The sequence below is a fragment of the Aegilops tauschii genome, chromosome 5, assembly GCF_002575655.3.
Source record: "Aegilops tauschii subsp. strangulata cultivar AL8/78 chromosome 5, Aet v6.0, whole genome shotgun sequence".
NCBI lineage: Eukaryota > Viridiplantae > Streptophyta > Magnoliopsida > Poales > Poaceae > Aegilops > Aegilops tauschii.
Window position 1 is genome coordinate 247,204,473 of NC_053039.3, and position 18,785 is coordinate 247,223,257.

Sequence of the window (18,785 nt, forward strand, 5' to 3'; positions counted from 1 at the left end):
TCCTTGCGAAGGTTAAAACAGCACCAACTTTACAAACTATCATTGTGGTTTTGATGCGTAGGTAAGAACGGTTCTTGCTAAGCCCGTAGCAGCCACGTAAAACTTGCAACAACAAAGTAGAGGACGTCTAACTTGTTTTTGCAGGGCATGTTGTGATGTGATATGGTCAAGACATGATGCTAAATTTTATTGTATGAGATGATCATGTTTTGTAACCGAGTTATCAGCAACTGGCAGGAGCCATATGGTTGTCGCTTTATTGTATGCAATGCAATCGCCCTGTAATGCTTTACTTTATCACTAAGCGGTAGCGATAGTCGTAGAAGCATAAGATTGGCAAGACGACAACGATGCTACGATGGAGATCAAGGTGTCGCGCCAGTGACGATGATGATCATGACGGTGCTTCGGAGATGGAGATCACAAGCACGAGATGATGATGGCCATATCATATCACTTATATTGATTGCATGTGATGTTTACCTTTTTATGCATCTTATCTTGCTTTGATTGACGGTAGCATTATAAGATGATACCTCACTAAATTATCAAAGTATAAGTGTTCTCCCTGAGTATGCACCGTTGCGAAAGTTCTTCGTGGTGAGACACCACGTGATGATCGGGTGTGATAGGCTCTACGTTCAAATACAACGGGTGCAAAACAGTTGCACACGCGGAATACTCAGGTTAAACTTGACGAGCCTAGCATATAATAGATATGGCCTCGGAACACGGAGACCGAAAGGTCGAGCGTGAATCATATAGTAGATATGATCAACATAGTGATGTTCACCGTTGAAACTACTCCATCTCACGTGATGATCAGACATGGTTTAGTTGATATGGATCACGTGATCAGTTAGAGGATTAGAGGGATGTCTATCTAAGTGGGAGTTCTTAAGTAATATGATTAATTGAACTTGAATTTATCATGAACTTAGTGCTGATAGTATCTTGCTTGTCTATGTTGATTGTAGATAGATGGCTCGTGCTGTTGTTCCGTCGAATTTTAATGCGTTCCTTGAGAAAGCAAAATTGAAAGATGATGGTAGCAATTACACAGACTGGGTCCATAACTTGAGGATTATCCTCATTGCTGCATAGAAGAATTACGTCCTGGAAGCACCGCTGGGTGCCAGGCCTGCTGCAGGAGCAACACCAGATGTTATGAACGTCTGGCAGAGCAAAGCTGATGACTACTCGATAGTTCAGTGTGCCATGCTTTACGGCTTAGAACCGGGTCTTCAACGACGTTTTGAACGTCATGGAGCATATGAGATGTTCCAGGAGTTGAAGTTAATATTTCAAGCAAATGCCCGGATTGAGAGATATGAAGTCTCCAATAAATTCTACAGCTGTAAGATGGAAGAGAATAGTTCTGTCAGTGAGCATATACTCAAAATGTCTGGGAAATAACAATCACTTGATTCAACTGGGAGTTAATCTTCCGGATGATAGCGTCATTGACGGAATTCTTCAATCACTGCCACCAAGCTACAAGAGCTTCGTGATGAACTATAACATGCAAGGGATGGATAAGACGATTCCCGAGCTCTTCGCAATGCTAAAGGCTGCGGAGGTAGAAATCAAAAAGGAGCATCAGGTGTTGATGGTCAATAAGACCACTAGTTTCAAGAAAAAGGGCAAATGGAAGAAGAAGGGGAACTTCAAGAAGAACAGCAAGCAAGTTGCTGTTCAGGAGAAGAAACCCAAGTCTGGACCTAAGCCTGAGACTGAGTGCTTCTACTGCAAGCAGACTGGTCACTGGAAGCGGAACTGCCCCAAGTATTTGGCGGATAAGAAGGATGGCAAGGTGAACAAAGGTATATGTGATATACATGTTATTGACGTGTACCTTACAAATGCTCGCAGTAGCACCTGGGTATTTGATGCTGGTTCTGTTGCTAATATTTGCAACTCGAAACAGGGGCTACGGATTAAGCGAAGATTGGCAAAGGACGAGGTGACGATGCGCGTGGGAAATGGTTCCAAAGTCGATGTGATCGCGGTCGGCACGCTACCTCTACATCTACCTTCGGGGTTAATTTTAGACCTAAATAATTGTTATTTGGTGCCAGCGTTAAGCATGAACATTATATCTGGATCTTGTTTGATGCCAGATGGTTATTCATTTAAATCAGAGAATAATGGTTGTTCTATTTATATGAGTAAATATCTTTTATGGTCATGCACCCTTGAAGGGTGGTCTATTTTTGTTGAATCTCGATAGTAGTGATACACATATTCATAATATTGAAGCCAAAAGATGAAGAGTTGATAATGATAGTGCAACTTATTTGTGGCACTGCCGTTTAGGTCATATCGGTGTAAAGCGCATTAAGAAACTCCATACTGATGGACTTTTGGAACCACTTGATTATTAATCACTTGGTACTTGCGAATCGTGCCTCATGGACAAGATGACTAAAACACCGTTCTCCGGAACTATGGAGAGAGCAACAGATTTGTTGGAAATCATACATACAGATGTATATGGTCCGATGAATATTGAGGCTCGTGGCGGATATCGTTATTTTCTCACCTTCACAGATGATTTGAGCAGATATGGGTATATCTACTTAATGAAACATAAGTCTGAAACATTTGAAAAGTTCAAAGAATTTCAGAGTGAAGTTGAAAATCATCGTAAGAAGAAAATAAAATTTCTACGATCTGATCGTGGAGGAGAATATTTGAGTTATGAGTTTGGTCTTCATTTGAAACAATGCGGAATAGTTTCGCAACTCACGCCACCCGGAACACCACAGCGTAATGGTGTATCCGAACGTCGTAATCATACTTTACTAGATATGGTGCGATCTATGATGTCTCTTACTGATTTACCGCTATCGTTTTGGGGTTATGCTTTAGAGACGGCTGCATTCACGTTAAATAGGGCACCATCGAAATCCGTTGAGACGACGCCTTATGAACTGTGGTTTGGCAAGAAACCAAAGTTGTCGTTTCTTAAAGTTTGGGGCTGCGATGCTTATGTGAAAAAACTTCAACCTGATAAGTTCGAACCCAAATTGGAGAAATGTGTCTTCATAGGATACCCAAAGAGACTGGTGGGTACACTTTCTATCACAGATCCGAAGGCAAAACTTTTGTTGCTAAATTCAGAATTTTTCTGGAGAAGGAGTTTCTCTTGAAAGAAGTGAGTGGGAGAAAAGTAGAACTTGATGAGGTAACTGTACCTGCTCCCTTATTGGAAAGTAGTTCATCACAGAAACCGGTTTCTGCGACACCTACACCAATTAGTGAGGAAGTTAATGATGATGATCATGAAACTTCAGATCAAGTTATTACTGAACCTCGTAGGTCAACCAGAGTAAGATCCGCACCAGAGTGGTACGGTAATCCTGTTCTGGAGGTTATGTTACTAGACCATGACGAACCTACGGACTATGAAGAAGCGATGGTGAGCCCAGATTCCGCAAAATGGCTTGAGGCCATGAAATCCGAGATGGGATCCATGTATGAGAACAAAGTATGGACTTTGGTTGACTTGCCCGATGATCGGCAAGCCATTGAAACTAAATGGATCTTCAAGAAGAAGACTGACGCTGACGGTAATGTTACTGTCTATAAAGCTCGACTTGTTGCGAAAGGTTTTCGACAAGTTCAAGGGATTGACTACGATGAGACCTTCTCACCCGTAGCGATGCTTAAGTCTGTCCGAATCATGTTAGCAATTGCCGCATTTTATGATTATGAAATTTGGCAAATGGATGTCAAAACTGCATTCCTGAATGGATTTTTGGAAGAAGAATTGTATATGATGCAACAGAAGGTTTTGTCGATCCAAAGGGAGCTAAAAAGTGTGCAAGCTCCAGCGATCCGTTTATGGACTGGTGCAAGCCTCTCGTAGTTGGAATAAATGCTTTGATAGTGTGATCAAAGCATTTGGTTTTGTACGGACTTTTGGAGAAGCCTGTATTTACAAGAAAGTGAGTGTGAGCTCTGTAGCATTTCTGATATTATATGTGGATGACATATTGCTGATTGGAAATGATATAGAATTTCTGGATAGCATAAAGGGATACTTGAATAAGAGTTTTTCAATGAAAGACCTCGGTGAAGCTGCGTATATATTGGGCATCAAGATCTATAGAGATAGATCAAGACGCTTAATTGGACTTTCACAAAGCACATACCTTGACAAAGTTTTGAAAAAGTTCAAAATGGATCAAGCAAAGAAAGGGTTCTTGCCTGTGTTACAAGGTGTGAAGTTGAGTAAGACTCAATGCCCGACCACAGCAGAAGATAGAGAGAAGAATGAAAGATGTTCCCTATGCTTCAGCCATAGGCTCTATCATGTATGCAATGCTATGTACCAGACCTGATGTGTGCCTTGCTATAAGTCTAGCAGGAAGTACCAAAGTAATCCAGGAGTGGATCACTGGACAGCGGTCAAGAACATCCTGAAATACCTGAAAAGGACTAAGGATATGTTTCTCGTTTATTGAGGTAACAAAGAGCTCATCGTAAATGGTTACGTCGATGCAAGCTTTGACACTGATCCGAACGATTCTAAATCGCAAACCGGATACGTGTTTACATTGAACGGTGGAGCTGTCACTTGGTGCAGTTCTAAACAAAGCGTCGTGGTGGGATCTACGTGTGAAGCGGAATACATAGCTGCTTCAGAAGCAGCAAATGAAGGAGTCTGGATGAAGGAGTTCATATCCGATCTAGGTGTCATACCTAGTGCATCGGGTCCAATGAAAATCTTTTGTGACAATACTGGTGCAATTGCCTTAGCAAAGGAATCCAGATTTCACAAGAGAACCAAACACATCAAGAGACGCTTCAATTCCATCCGGGATTTAGTCAAGGTGGGAGACATAGAAATTTGCAAGATACATACGGATCTGAATGTTGCAAACCCGTTGACTAAGCCTCTTCCACGAGCAAAACATGATCAGCACCAAGGCTCCATGGGTGTAAGAATCATTACTGTGTAATCTAGATTATTGACTCTAGTGCAAGTGGGAGACTGAAGGAAATATGCCTTAGAGGCAATAATAAAGTTATTATTTATTTCCTTATATCATGATAAATGTTTATTATTCATGTTACAATTGTATTAACCGGAAACATAATACTTGTGTGAATACATAGACAAACAGAGTGTCACTAGTATGCCTCTACTTGACTAGCTCGTTGATCAAAGATGGCTATGTTTCCTAGCCATTGACATGAGTTGTCATTTGATTAACGGGATCACATCATTAGAAGAATGATGTGATTGACCTGACCCATTCCGTTAGCTTAGCACTCGATCGTTTAGTATGTTGCTATTGCTTTCTTCATGACTTATACATGTTCCTATGACTATGAGATTATGCAACTCCCGTTTACCGAAGGAACACTTTGTGTGCTACCAAATGTCACAACGTAACTGGGTGATTATAAAGGTGCTCTACAGGTGTCTCCGAAGGTACTTGTTGGGTTGGCATATTTCGAGATTAGGATTTGTCACTCCGATTGTGGGAGAGGTATCTCTGGTCCCTCTCGGTAATGCACATCACTTAAGCCTTGCAAGCATTGCAACTAATGAGTTTGTTGCGAGATGATGTATTACGGAACGAGTAAAGACACTTGCCGGTAACGAGATTGAACTAGGTATTGAGATACCGACGATCGAATCTCGGGCAAGTAACATACCAATGACAAAGGGAACAACGTATGTTGTTATGCGGTCTGACCGATAAAGATCTTCGTAGAATATGTGGGAGCCAATATGAGCATCCAGGTTCCGCTATTGGTTATTGACCGGAGACGTGTCTCGGTCATGTCTACATAGTTCTCGAACCCGTAGGGTCCGCACGCTTAACGTTTCGATGACAGTTATATTATGAGTTTATATGTTTTGATGTACCAAAGGTTGTTCGGAGTCCCGGATGTGATCACGGACATGACGAGGAGTCTCGAAATGGTCGAGACATAAAGATTGATATATTGGAAGCCTATGTTTGGATATCGGAAGTGTTCCGGGTGAAATCGGGATTTTACCGGAGTACCGGGAGGTTACCGGAACCCCCCGGCAACATAATGGGCCTTAGTGGGCCTAGGTGGAAGAGAGGAGAGGCGGCTAGGGCTGGGCCGCGCGACCCTCCCCCCTAGTCCGAATAGGACAAGGAGAAGGGGGCGGCGCCCCCCTTCCTTCTTCTCCCTCTCCTCTTTCCCCCCTCCCAAGTCCTAATCCAACTAGAAAAAGGGGGGAGTCCTACTCCCGGTGGGAGTAGGACTCCTCCTGGCGCGCCCCAAGGTTGGCCGCACCTCCCCCCTTTGATCCTTTATATACGGGGGCAGGGGGGCACCCCATAGACACAACAATTGATCATTGATCTCTTAGCCGTGTTCGGTGCCCCCCTCCACCATATTACACCTCGATAATATCGTAGCGGTGCTTAGGCGAAGCCCTGCGTCGGTAGAACATCATCATCGTCACCACGCCGTCGTGCTGACGAAACTCTCCCTCAACACTCGGCTGGATCAGAGTTCGAGGGACGTCATCGAGCTGAACGTGTGCTGAACTCGGAGGTGCCGTACGTTCGGTACTTGATCGGTCGAATCGTGAAGGCGTACAACTACATCAACCGCGTTGTGTTAACGCTTCCGCTTTCGGTCTACGAGGGTACGTGGACAACACTCTCCCCTCTCGTTGCTATGCATCACCATAATCTTGCGTGTGCGTAGGAAATTTTTTTAAATTACTACGTTCCCTAACAGGATCTACATGTGAAGCGGAGTACATAGCTGCTTCAGAAGCAGCAAATGAAGGAGTTCATATCCGATCTAGGTGTCATACCTAGTGCATCAGGTCCAATGAAAATCTTTTGTGACAATACTGGTGCAATTGCCTTGGCGAAGGAATCCAAATTTCACAAGAGAACCAAGCACATCAAGAGACGCTTCAATTCCATCCGGGATCTAGTCCAGGTGGGAGACATAGAAATTTGCAAGATACATACAGATTTAAATGTTGCAGACCCGTTGACTAAGCCTCTTCCACGAGCAAAACATGATCAGCACCAAGGCTCCATGGGTGTTAGAATCATTACTGTGTAATCTAGATTATTGACTCTAGTGCAAGTGGGAGACTGAAGGAAATATGCCCTAGAGGCAATGATAAAGTTATTATTTATTTCCTTATATCATGATTATTGTTTATTATTCATGCTAGAATTGTATTAACCAGAAACATAATACTTGTGTGAATACATAGACAAACAGAGTGTCACTAGTATGCCTCTACTTGACTAGCTCGTTGATCAAAGATGGTTATGTTTCCTAGCCATAGACATGAGTTGTCATTTGATTAACGGGATTATATCATTAGAAGAATGATGTGATTGACTTTACCCATTCCGTTAGCTTAGCACTCGATCGTTTAGTATTCTGCTATTGCTTTCTTCATGACTTATACATGTTCCTATGACTATGAGATTATACAACTCCCGTTTACCGGAGGAACACTTTGTGTGCTACCAAACGTCACAACGTAACTGGGTGATTATAAAGGTGCTCTACAGGTGTCTCCGAAGGTACTTGTTGGGTTGGCGTATTTCGAGATTAGGATTTGTCACTCCGATTGTCGGAGAGGTATCTCTGGGCCCACTCGGTAATGCACATCACTTAAGCCTTGCAAGCATTGCAACTAATCAGTTAGTTGCGGGATGATGTATTACGGAACGAGTAAAGAGACTTGCCGGTAACGAGATTGAACTAGGTATTGAGATACCAACGATCGAATCTCGGGCAAGTAACATACCGATGACAAAGGGAACAACGTATGTTGTTATGCGGTCTGACCAATAAAGATCTTCGTAGAATATGTAGGAGCCAATATGGGCATCTAGGTCCCGCTATTGGTTATTGACCAGAGAGGTGTCTCGGACATGTCTACATAGTTCTCGAACCCGTAGGGTCCGCACGCTTAACGTTCGTTGACGATATAGTACTATGAGTTAGGTATGTTGGTGACCGAATGTTGTTCCGAGTTTTGGATGAGATCACGGATATGACGAGGAACTCTGGAATGGTCCGGAAGTAAAGATTGATATGTGGATAGTAGTGTTTGATCTCCGGAAAGGTTCCGGAATCCATCGGAAGGGGTTCCGAATGTTTCCCGAAATGTTTGGGCACGAGAACACTTTATCTGGGCCAAAGGGGAAAGCCCACGAGGTTTTTGGAAAGCGCAAAAGGAAGTTTTGCGGAGTCCAGGGGCCAGACGCTAGGGTCCCTGGCGTCTGGGTCCAGACGCCGGGAACCCTAGCATCTGGCCCTGGAGTCCGAGAAGGACTCTTGCCTTTCGGGTGAAACCGACTTTGTGGAGGCTTTTACTCCAAGTTTCGACCCCAAGGCTCAACATATAAATAGAGGGGTAGGGCTAGCACCCAAGACACATCAAGAAACACCAAGCCGTGTGCCGGCAACCCCGTCTCCTCTAGTTTATCCTCCGTCATAGTTTTCGTAGTGCTTAGGCGAAGCCCTGTGAAGATTGTTCTTCACCAACACCGTCACCACGCCGTCGTGCTGCCGGAACTCATCTACTACTTCGCCCCTCTTGCTGGATCGAGAAGGCGAGGACATCACCGAGCCGAACGTGTGCAGAATTCGGAGGTGCCGTACTTTCGGTACTTGGATCGGTCGGATCGTGAAGACGTACGACTACATCAACCGCGTTGATATAACGCTTCCGCTTTCGGTCTACGAGGGTACGTGGACACACTCTCCCCTCTCGTTGCTATGCATCACCATGATTCTGTTTGTGCGTAGGAATTTTTTTGAAATTACTACGTTCCCCAACAATCATCTGCCCCAACACCAGCGATGCCCGCTCGTCGACAAGCTCCGCCTTGGGCCACCCCCCGTTGGGAGGGGCCGCCGCTGTTGGCAACGCCAGACGCGGGTCGGCGCGCTGAGCATCCATCATGACCCATTTGGATCGGATGTTGTCGGCCCTCTTCCCGGTGCTCGACATCGAGTTGGCCTTGCCGCACGCAACGAAATTAGCACACCCGGAGGTGTGCTCGCCGCTGACGCGGAGGAAGAAGAAATGGCGAAGGAGCGCCACGGACGGCATAACGCCCAGGTACGCCTCGCAGTAGTAGGCGAAGATGGACAGGAGGAGGACAGAGTTGGGATGGAGATGCAACGCCTGCAGCCCGTAGTGGTCGAGGAATTCATAAAAGAAAACAGAGAAGGGAGGAACCAACCCAACGGCGACGCTGCTCGAGAAGAAGGGGAAGAAGGTGCTCCCCTCAGGCTTTGGCTCGTCGGACGCGAGCCGGAGCTCCGTCTTCCCCACTCGTGCTCTCGCCTGCTATCAGCAGGCGCACGGAGGCGAGGCTCTTCTCTGTGACGGTGGGCGCCTCGAGGGCCGGCTCATACCAAGCCGGTGCTGAGGAAGTCTTGACCTTGCGCGGTGCCATGGGTGGCAGATGCAGAGCAAGGATGGAGCAGATCTGGAGATAGCGGCGGCAAGGAGCGAGAAAGGGGATCTGGAGCGAGGCAAGGAAGAGGCAATGAAGGAAAGAATTGCCCGCGCCAGCCTTTGTCAGGGCAAGCAGTTGCCAAGGCAGCGTGGGGAAGCGGAGACGCCCATGTCCAATCAACCGCCACGCGTCGACCGAGGCCGCAGGTTTTTGGGGGCCGCGGTGCTCCGAACTTGACCCTTGGCTTCATCGCGAAGCCAAGCCCGAGCGCACCTTGGGCCTGGGGGCTACTGTCGGCTTTCTGGGAACGGGGGTCCCCAGACTTGCCTGCCTGCGGCCCACAGCGTGGCTAAGCAGCAGGCCGTACGGCCCATCTTCGTCAACAAGGCACCCAAGACCCTCGCGAGTGTCCAAGCCTCGCGAGGCGGACGACGCAAGACCTCCTCTGGAGTGGCCTAGCCAAGCAGGCTCACGAGGAGCGGAGATATCAAGGCGGGGCAAACCTCACGAGGCTCTCGTGACGTGAGCCATGACGAACGGTACCAGGCGGGTGTCAGGCGGGCGCCAGTGCGCGCAGCGTCTCTATTTCCTCTTTGGTGCTAAGAAGGCCAGCGCAGGCAAAGAGTACCGAGGCATCAGGCAAAGGTTGCCATATTGGTGCAACGAGACCAAGACCAGGAGGACGGCAAGGCGGAGGTCATCGTGGAGCCCAAGACGGCGTCACCCCAGAGCTTTTCGCAGGCGAAGACCGCTTTTGTCAGGATAGCTTGTACTAGCAGTCCCCCTTCAAATTTGCCCGCCGTTGTTGGCTCCCTTCCCGCTCGATATTTGGGAAGAGGATCAGGGCCTATATAAGTAGAGCTAGCCACCACAGTAGAGGCATCGAATCCTCGGGCCACAAGTTCACAAGCACAAGAACACTTCAACCTGAGGAGGTTGTTCTTCCCTTGTACTGTTATTCTTTTTCCTTATTTTTTTCTCCAAAAATTGGATTTTATAGTGTGGAATCATGGTCTGCCGGGCCACCAGGTGGAGACAACCCACCTGGGCGCGCCCTGGTGGGTTGTGCTCACCCAGGACCCCCCTACGATGGTTCTTGGCTCCAGTATTTTTCTTGTATTCCGTGAAAAATCTCCAAAAAATTTCATGCCATTCCGAGAACTTTATTTCTGCACAAAAACAACACCATTGTAGTTCTGCTGAAAACAACGTCAGTCTGGGTTAGTTTCATTCAAACCATGCAAATTAGAGTCCAAAACAAGAGGAAAAATTTAGGAAAAGTAGATACGATGGAGACGTATCAACTCCCCTAAGCTTAAACATTTGCTTGTCCTCAAGCAATTCAGTTGATAACTGAAAGTGAAAAAGAAAAACTTTTACGAACTCTTTTGCTCTTGTTGATATAAATAAGCTTAAATAGCACCCATGTTTTCAGCAAAGATCATGACTAACCATGTCGACAATAACTCTTCAAAATCATACTAACTCATATCAATGGCATAATCAACTAGCGAGCAATAGTAAGATATCTCAAATGAAAACACTTTGTCAAACTAATTATGATATGATATGACAACTAGCAATCATGCTCGTGCGTTACAACGGGAGAAAAATAAACAGTGTCGTTAAATGTCCCTCATTTCACAAAACCTGCTCCATGTGTCACTGCGTACCACTACCTCTTCCAACTCGTTACTAAGTTGAGTTTTGTAAAAACAAACTGCTCACACTACTTAGAGTAGAGCATCTTGCAATGGTGTTAAAAGAATTCAATATGCAAGACGTAAAACATGGCTAATATGCTTTATTTGTAGCCGCAGAATAAAATATATTTCATTGAATCCGTTACAAAATTTTCACCAATAACTGGAAAACATATGATGACATATCATTTCTAGAACATACATCTCACTTATGGCTAAGCTTTTGTGATACACAAACAAAGACATGTGTTCATATAATTAATAGCAGACATGTGAGCTCATATGGCGTCGGATTTCAGAAAAAAGAAGTCAATGCCGAAAGTCATCTTTTGATCCCGAGCTCATATGCTCCCGCATGAACAGTAAAATCGAAAAAATATCAAAAAAATATAAAAAAAATTCAAAAAATTCTAATTTTTTTAAGAGAAACGTTGACAAAAGTTCTAAGTGCCTGCAAAAATTCATCATGAAATCACATTCCTGTAAGGCGTGGCAAAAAAACAAATTCAGTGCTTCAAAATGCTTTTGAAAGTAGCTTTTTCAGAGTACTGTTTTTGTTTTTTTTTTGCCATGCCTTCTAGGAATGTGATTTCACGACGAATTTTTGCAGGCACTTAGAACTTTTGTCAATGTTTCTCCCAAAAAAAATTGGAATTTTTTGAATTTTTTTGATTTTACTGTTCATGCGGGAGCATATGAGCTCGGGATCAATTCCTCCGCGTCCAGTCAATGCTAACTACACAACGCAATTAGTTATTCATAGACATTCTATTCTATGTATCCCAGTGTGAAGACCTGAGCTTGATAGCAATTTTACGATCCTTTTTCCTGTGGCCTGCATTATTTTAGAAGGAACTCAAAGGAGCTCGTCTACCCTTGTGGCTGGCATCTTCAACATCCAAAAGAAATATCATATATGTAGTGGAGTATGTAACTTTACAGTAGGCCCAAAAAGAATATGATAATATATTTCTTATATCCTCTGCAGTTTTGTTTTCATTACAGATCACCTAAAACTTTACTATGGAACAGAAGAGTCGCATTATTGAGAATTGCAATGGCTGCAGATAAAAAGCAAGACAATAGTTAAGGCACCGGGCTAAGAAGACAACTATGGCACACAAGCATCCTGATGATCATCGTCTAGACCACCTTATGATTTTTATAGAAGTATAAATGATATTGAAGAATTATACCAGCAAAAAGTGATGAAATTTCTCTAATGATGTGACATGTTATCATAAACTAAAATATCAACACAAAGGTCTTCACAAAAAGGCAATCATCCTTTTAGAGGAAAAAAATAAAAGGGCAATTTTTAATCAGAAAATGCAAATCCACGACAATGCATCGAAACTACAAAGTACCTTCTAAATAAAAACTCAGCCAGTACATGAATAGGAAATGACAATTAAGAATTTACATAAGCTATGTAGCTACTCCCTTGAAAGAAGAGTAACCCATGTTAATCTTTCTGTACACTTACATCTTCCGTAAAATGGACGTAAAGAATATGTTAGAGGGGACCTGTTGTGGCGCGGAAACATCTAGCTGCAATTTCGCAATAAATGTAAATAGGGAAATCTATATTAAAAGGGGGGAAACATAATCATCAAATACAAATTGCGAAGCTCAAGTTACTAATACAATAGATAATAATTTGAGTAAATTGCTAGCATATAATGAAGAATATGCTTTGGTAGTTTGTGAGCACACAAACGTTGTCACACCTGCTTCTGTAGTTACTCGAGATATATGGGAATTTTTTGAAGTGATTCGCCTTACCTGCTGACAGCAGTGTGATTACTTGTAGAGCAATGTTGAAACATGTCCAAAGACTTATAAAACAGAAAATAATACAATAGTTTGAAGCATACGTATATCAATGGAGGGTTAGGAAAATAAAACAATGAATCTAGTTTCGATTTGCATAGTTAGCACCATTGTCCCTAAAAACATAATTAAAATGACAGAAAACAAACTCTTATTAGTTAGTTTTTTAGTGAATCCAGATCTTCACTGTAGCTGGGGACATGTAGTAAGGAAAAGTTTATATTTAAGGTTTGTATCATCATAGATGAGATAAACTTTTCACAACACATTGACCTGCTAGTTTCAAGGAAAGAAAGAATAAGTAGAAAGTTGAGAAGATGCATGAGAATTCTCCAAAACAAATAAAGCATGCCATCCACACCAAGCATCCTTTCATCAGCCCCTGGTTTTCACATCCCACATGAATCTAGCTATTGAAAGTTTGAAACGTTGTTGACATAGATTAATTAAGAACTAGCCCACACCAAGCTATCTTCACTGTTACTGGGAGAGCTACGTGGAGGAGGCAATGAAAAACACATGCCATGGAGCAGGGATACCAAAGCAGCGCTGCCACCAAAACCGATCTATCGGCCGTCTCGTTAATCTTCCTGCAAGCAACACATATCATGTTGGCTGGTACAATACCTCACATATACTATGCTTGAAAATGAGAGTGAGTGGTGACATTGACCAGATTGGAAATTCAGAGATTTTCATATAGCAATTCAGATAGATGAAAGGAGCAGCACGGCCTCGTCCATCTCTTCCTTGGTGGCTCTGAATTGCAGAAAATTCAGATAGATAAGAGAGCAGCATGACGCCACGGCCTGCTGGTGTTTGTTTATCATGGCTGGATCTCATCTGCAGAAAATTCAGATAAGAGGAAAAGAGCAGCACAGTCTGCTGCTATTTGTTCATCACGGCTGGATCTCATTTGCATCCACACGGACTGGCCACCGAACGCCTGCCTCCGCTCCCGTGCAGTGCAGCCATGGCGAGCCGCCACTTGTCGCCTCCTCCGGCCTTGCAACAAGACCAAAGCCTCCACCAGCCACCCCGAAGTCTCCACAACCCACCCTCCCTTAGTCCGACGGACGGAACGGCGCTCGCACACGAACGCAACAACAGCTCACCTAAGGCCGCGTCTTCAACCGCCCGCAGCCGCAGCTGCGCATGGCGCCCCAGCGCTCGACATTCCCCACACCTCGCACTCGCTGGTGAGCAGCGGAGTCTCCGCCGCCGCTCCCTTTCCCTTCTCTCTCACACCTCCCTTTAAATCTCGTCCCGCCATGTTCCCTTGCAGGAGCTCACCGAGCAACCATGGCGCCACCTCGAACTTTGTATCCAGTGCCTCCCAACCTCGTCGGTCTTCCGCGCGCCTCCCTAACCCTCCTCCGTCTGGATCCGTCCATTGGAAGCCGCACTCACCTTTCTCCGGGGTGGGAGGCAGGGGGCGGTTGAGGGTGCGCGGTGAGGCAGGGGGTGGGGGTGGGGGGAGGTGGCCAGAGGCGGGGCGGAGCGCTGCGAGGAAGTGGCGGGGCTAGGTTATTTTTTCTTTCGTACTGGTATGGCTATGGAGGCGGCGTCAAAGGGCGGTGGCACGGACGGCGGTGGTGGCGGAGGCAAAGTGCGGCGGCGTGGACGGCGGTGGTGGCGGAGGCAAAGTGCGGCGGCGCGAACGACGGTGTGGCGGAAGCAAAGGGCAGCGGTACGTACCGGCGATGGGGGCGGAGGCAAAGGGCGGTGGCGCGGACGGCAGTGGGGGCGAAGGCAAAGGGCGGCGATGCGTTCTTTTTGGGGCCGGTGATTGCGGGTTGCGGATGAGGCGTGCGTTCTTTTTTTTTTTCGTGTGGCGATTATAAGATGAATCGTCTTTCTGACTTAAGGATGGCAGCGGTGGGTAATTTTCAGCAAGTTCAAGGGTAATTACAATGACGGTGAGCGGACGGGCAGAAGCGATAGCCATTTTATTATTATTTTATATATATATATATATAGAAAATCCATCCTATCATCTGGGGTAGTTACCTCACATGTCTCATATACTACCATGTGGTAGTATATATTCTACTTTATCGTTTTAAGTATGTTCATATACTATATATAATATACTTCAAAGTGAGTTACATGAAAAAATTGCAAGTTGGCCCATGATTTTTATTATATTTGTACGTAAAAAGGAGCATACTTAAAATATGATACATAGTATCAAAAAAAATAGTATATATACTAACTAAATATTCTTATATACTACATACTACGTGTACATACTCTTTGATTTGATAGATACTACATACGACATACAAACTCAAGTGGTGGTAACTACCACTGGTGGTAGATAAAATTTGTCATATATATATATATATAAATAATATTAGAGAAAGATAGTGGTATCTCGCCAGCCCTTTCTGAGACCGCAAAATATAAATGCAGAGCACCTCCAAAGTTCAAGCAACGATTAAACATTGTAATTTATAATAGAAAAGATCCAGTCATGATGCACCCAACATTAGCTATACACAATGCATGAGGATGACAATAGTGCTCTCAGATTTGGCGCTTATATGAGAAGGTGATGACAAAACATAAAAGTAAATAGGTAAATAGATAGTCCCTTCGCAAAGGGAAGCAGTGATTTGCAGCGGTGCTAGAGCTCACGTTTTTGAAACATATATAAATGAAATTTTGAGAAATGCACCCTTCTTGTTTACTTCGCGACCTTTAGTTATCGGTATCTTCCATGCTAAACACATTAGTGGCGGTTCCCAAGCGATAAAAGTAAAGTTTTACTCCCCCTCCACCAACAAACACACTCCACGGCAAACCGATTCCACGGGTACCGTCCATACCAACAACAATCCTGGGGAGTTTTGTTTAATTATTTGCAATTTTGAATTCGGGATTGGGAATCCCTATTATCGCCCCTCTCGTGCAAGGACGAGTGAATAAACACTCATCATGAGAATAACTCGTTTAGCATGGAAGATACTGACTACCTCCTGTCACTCTATGAACAATCCAGGCACACAAAAACGGATGTTTATTTGAAGTTTTTAGAGGTGGCACATGCAAATTTACTTGGAACGACAGGGTAATACCGCATATAGGTAGATATATGGTGGACTCATCTGGAATATCTTAAGTTTGAGGATTTTGACGCACAAGCAGTATTCCCACTTAGTACAGGCGAAGGCTAGCAAATAGGTTGAGAAGCGGCCAGCTAGAGAGCGAAAACGGTCATGAACATGCATTATTCATAAGTAACATTGGATACTAGGATGAGTAGGATATGAACACCATGAACATAAATATCATACTACATGCATGAACATGTGACAAGTCAAGCCACTCGAACATTCGGAGGAGGATACCATATCATCATACTACATCACAATCATTTTAACGCAATGTTGATATCCAAGATAAATCATTATCCACTCCTAACTACTTATGCATGGCATGAGAAACTATAATCTCTAAGGGTCATTGCAAACATGTTTAATCATAATAGGCTGAATCATGGATACTAGGTTAAACATATTTACAAAAACAGAACAAGTTGAGTTCATACCCGTTTCTCCCTGCCACAGCCAGTTCATCAAATATCATCATTATTGCCTTTCACTTGCACAATGTATGCTATGAAAATAATAATAGTGCAAGAGTGACGTGGACTAAGCTGGAATCTGCAAACATTTTATTCAAAAGGAGAAGACAAGGTAATATGGGCTCTTTGTTAATTAGATCAACAATAATGCATATGAGAGACACTCAACATTTTCATCGTGGTCTTCTCCTTGGTATGACTCAGTAAAAGGAAAATAAATTCAGAGAAACACCACTGGAATATTTTTGGAGTTTTTAGTTTTTCTTGAGCAAAGAAAATTAAAGGGAAAAAATGAGAAAAACTATTTACACGGGAGAGCTCCCAACAAGCAAAAAAAGAATCGAGAAATCTTTTTGGGTTTTCATTTTAATACTACAACTAACTGCACTAGAAAGAAAAGCCGAAAAGAAGCAAGCAATATTGTTTTTGGGTTTTCTCAAAGTTTTTCAAACACACAAGAAGAAAGCGAGAAAATAAATCTAGCATGGATAATACAATGAAAAAGTGGAGACACCGACAACTGGAATGAAATGTGTAGACATGAATTTAATGTCGGTGGAAATACGTACTCCCCCAAGCTTAGGCTTTTGGCCTAACTTGGTAATCACCACTCAAAGAAGCCATCAGGTCCCACGTTGAAGTGCTAGGGAGCGGGCACCTGAGGGTCCCACTCCTGAGGTTCCTCCTTTGCTACTGCCTGGGCGTTCCGGTAGGCAATGATATCCTCTGGCATGATCCTGTATCCGCCCCTGGCAATAGAATCAAAGAAAGCAGGTGCATGCACTAGAATAATATCATGAGTGTTCTCACTGAAAACCAGGTTGTAGGGAACAGGAATGTCAGTGTTCTCGCTATCAATAAACTGATGATCAGCCATAGCCTGGCGATCTAAGTAAACCTTGGGCATGCGATAATCGTGTTGGCAAATCTGAATGTTAAAATGACTCGCTAAACGAGTCGCATAAATACCACCATGAATTTTACCCTTGGATCTGTTAAGGTGCAGGCGACGTGCAACAATAGCCCCTAAGCTATAAGTGTTATCACCATAGAGTGCATGGCGTAAGACAGCAAAGTCGGGGGCACTAAGTGCAACAACCTTCTCTCTAGCAAGTAAACACTTCGCAATGAATAGAGCAAAGTAATGCGCAGAAGGAAACTGCAAGCTAGTGGCGGTGACACTCGACACCCCTCTCTCATCTCCCACGGACATAGTACGATAAAAGCCTTTGAACTCTGCAGGCCTAGGCTCCCTTATTTCCCCGTCGGAAAGGATCAAGCATATGTCACAAAATTCAGTAAGTGATATCTGATGCAGTTCATTATAAAGATTAAACTGCACCTCACGAGGGTTATTCCTACTTAGAAAATAGAAACTTTGCACAAAGGAATTTGTAAGGAGATGGTATTGTTCACACTCAGTTGCGATGAAGTCGGTGAGGCCAGCATTAGCAGCAAATTGTGCGAACTCTTGACAGATTCCGGCTCCATCCATGAATGGGTTGTGCGGCCATTCGCTCGGCCGCACCTCCGCCATTCTCCGGGTGCGGAGGTCATTGTACGATGACTCCCCAATAACTCCCTTGGAGTTCTTCTTGGAAGCAAACTTCCTAAAGAAACTCATCTTATTCCAAGTAGCAATCCCCCAAAATAGTTTCAGAAATGGAGCTTCGAGCAAAGAGATCGAAATCTGCGGGTTTGAGAGCAAGAACATGAGAGAGAGAGAGAGAGAGAGCAATGGTGAATTTTTTTCTGGAGGTAGGTGATGACATGGGCGAAAGAGATTAGTGAGGGGCCCACGTGGGGACCACAACCCACCAGGGTGCGCCGGGGCCTGCTGGCGCGCCCAGGTGGGTTGTGCCCACCTGGGGCACCCTCCTCTGAAGTTATTTGCATAAAAAATTCTTAAATATTCAGAAAAAACGTGTTAAAATTTCAAAGCATTCTGAGAACTTTTATTTTTGGGTCATTTTTTATTGCACGGTAAATTGAGAAAACAGACAAAACATGACATTTTATTTTATTTAACTAAGAAAAATAGAAAATAAAAGGTAAGGACAGAAAGTAGTGCTTACTAAATTCATCAACTTCATACCTCTCAAAAATGATCCATCAATAAGGTTGATCAAGTCTTACTAACAACCAGTTTCGATTAGCATGAAACCGAAGAACTTTCGTGAAACACTAAGTTACCTCAACAGGGATATGCATGTC

General features: G+C 44.1%; 1 long non-coding RNA gene across 1 annotated transcript; it reads right to left on the reverse strand.

Moving 5' to 3' along the window:
• Positions 1–12,437: 12,437 nt before the first annotated feature.
• Positions 12,438–15,824, reverse strand: LOC120964693 (uncharacterized). The gene is made up of 2 exons (XR_005756999.3): positions 13,656–15,824; positions 12,438–13,572 (listed from the first exon to the last, which is right to left on the reverse strand). It is a non-coding gene; the product is annotated as an uncharacterized lncRNA (long non-coding RNA).
• Between the last annotated feature and the right edge of the window lie 2,961 nt (positions 15,825–18,785).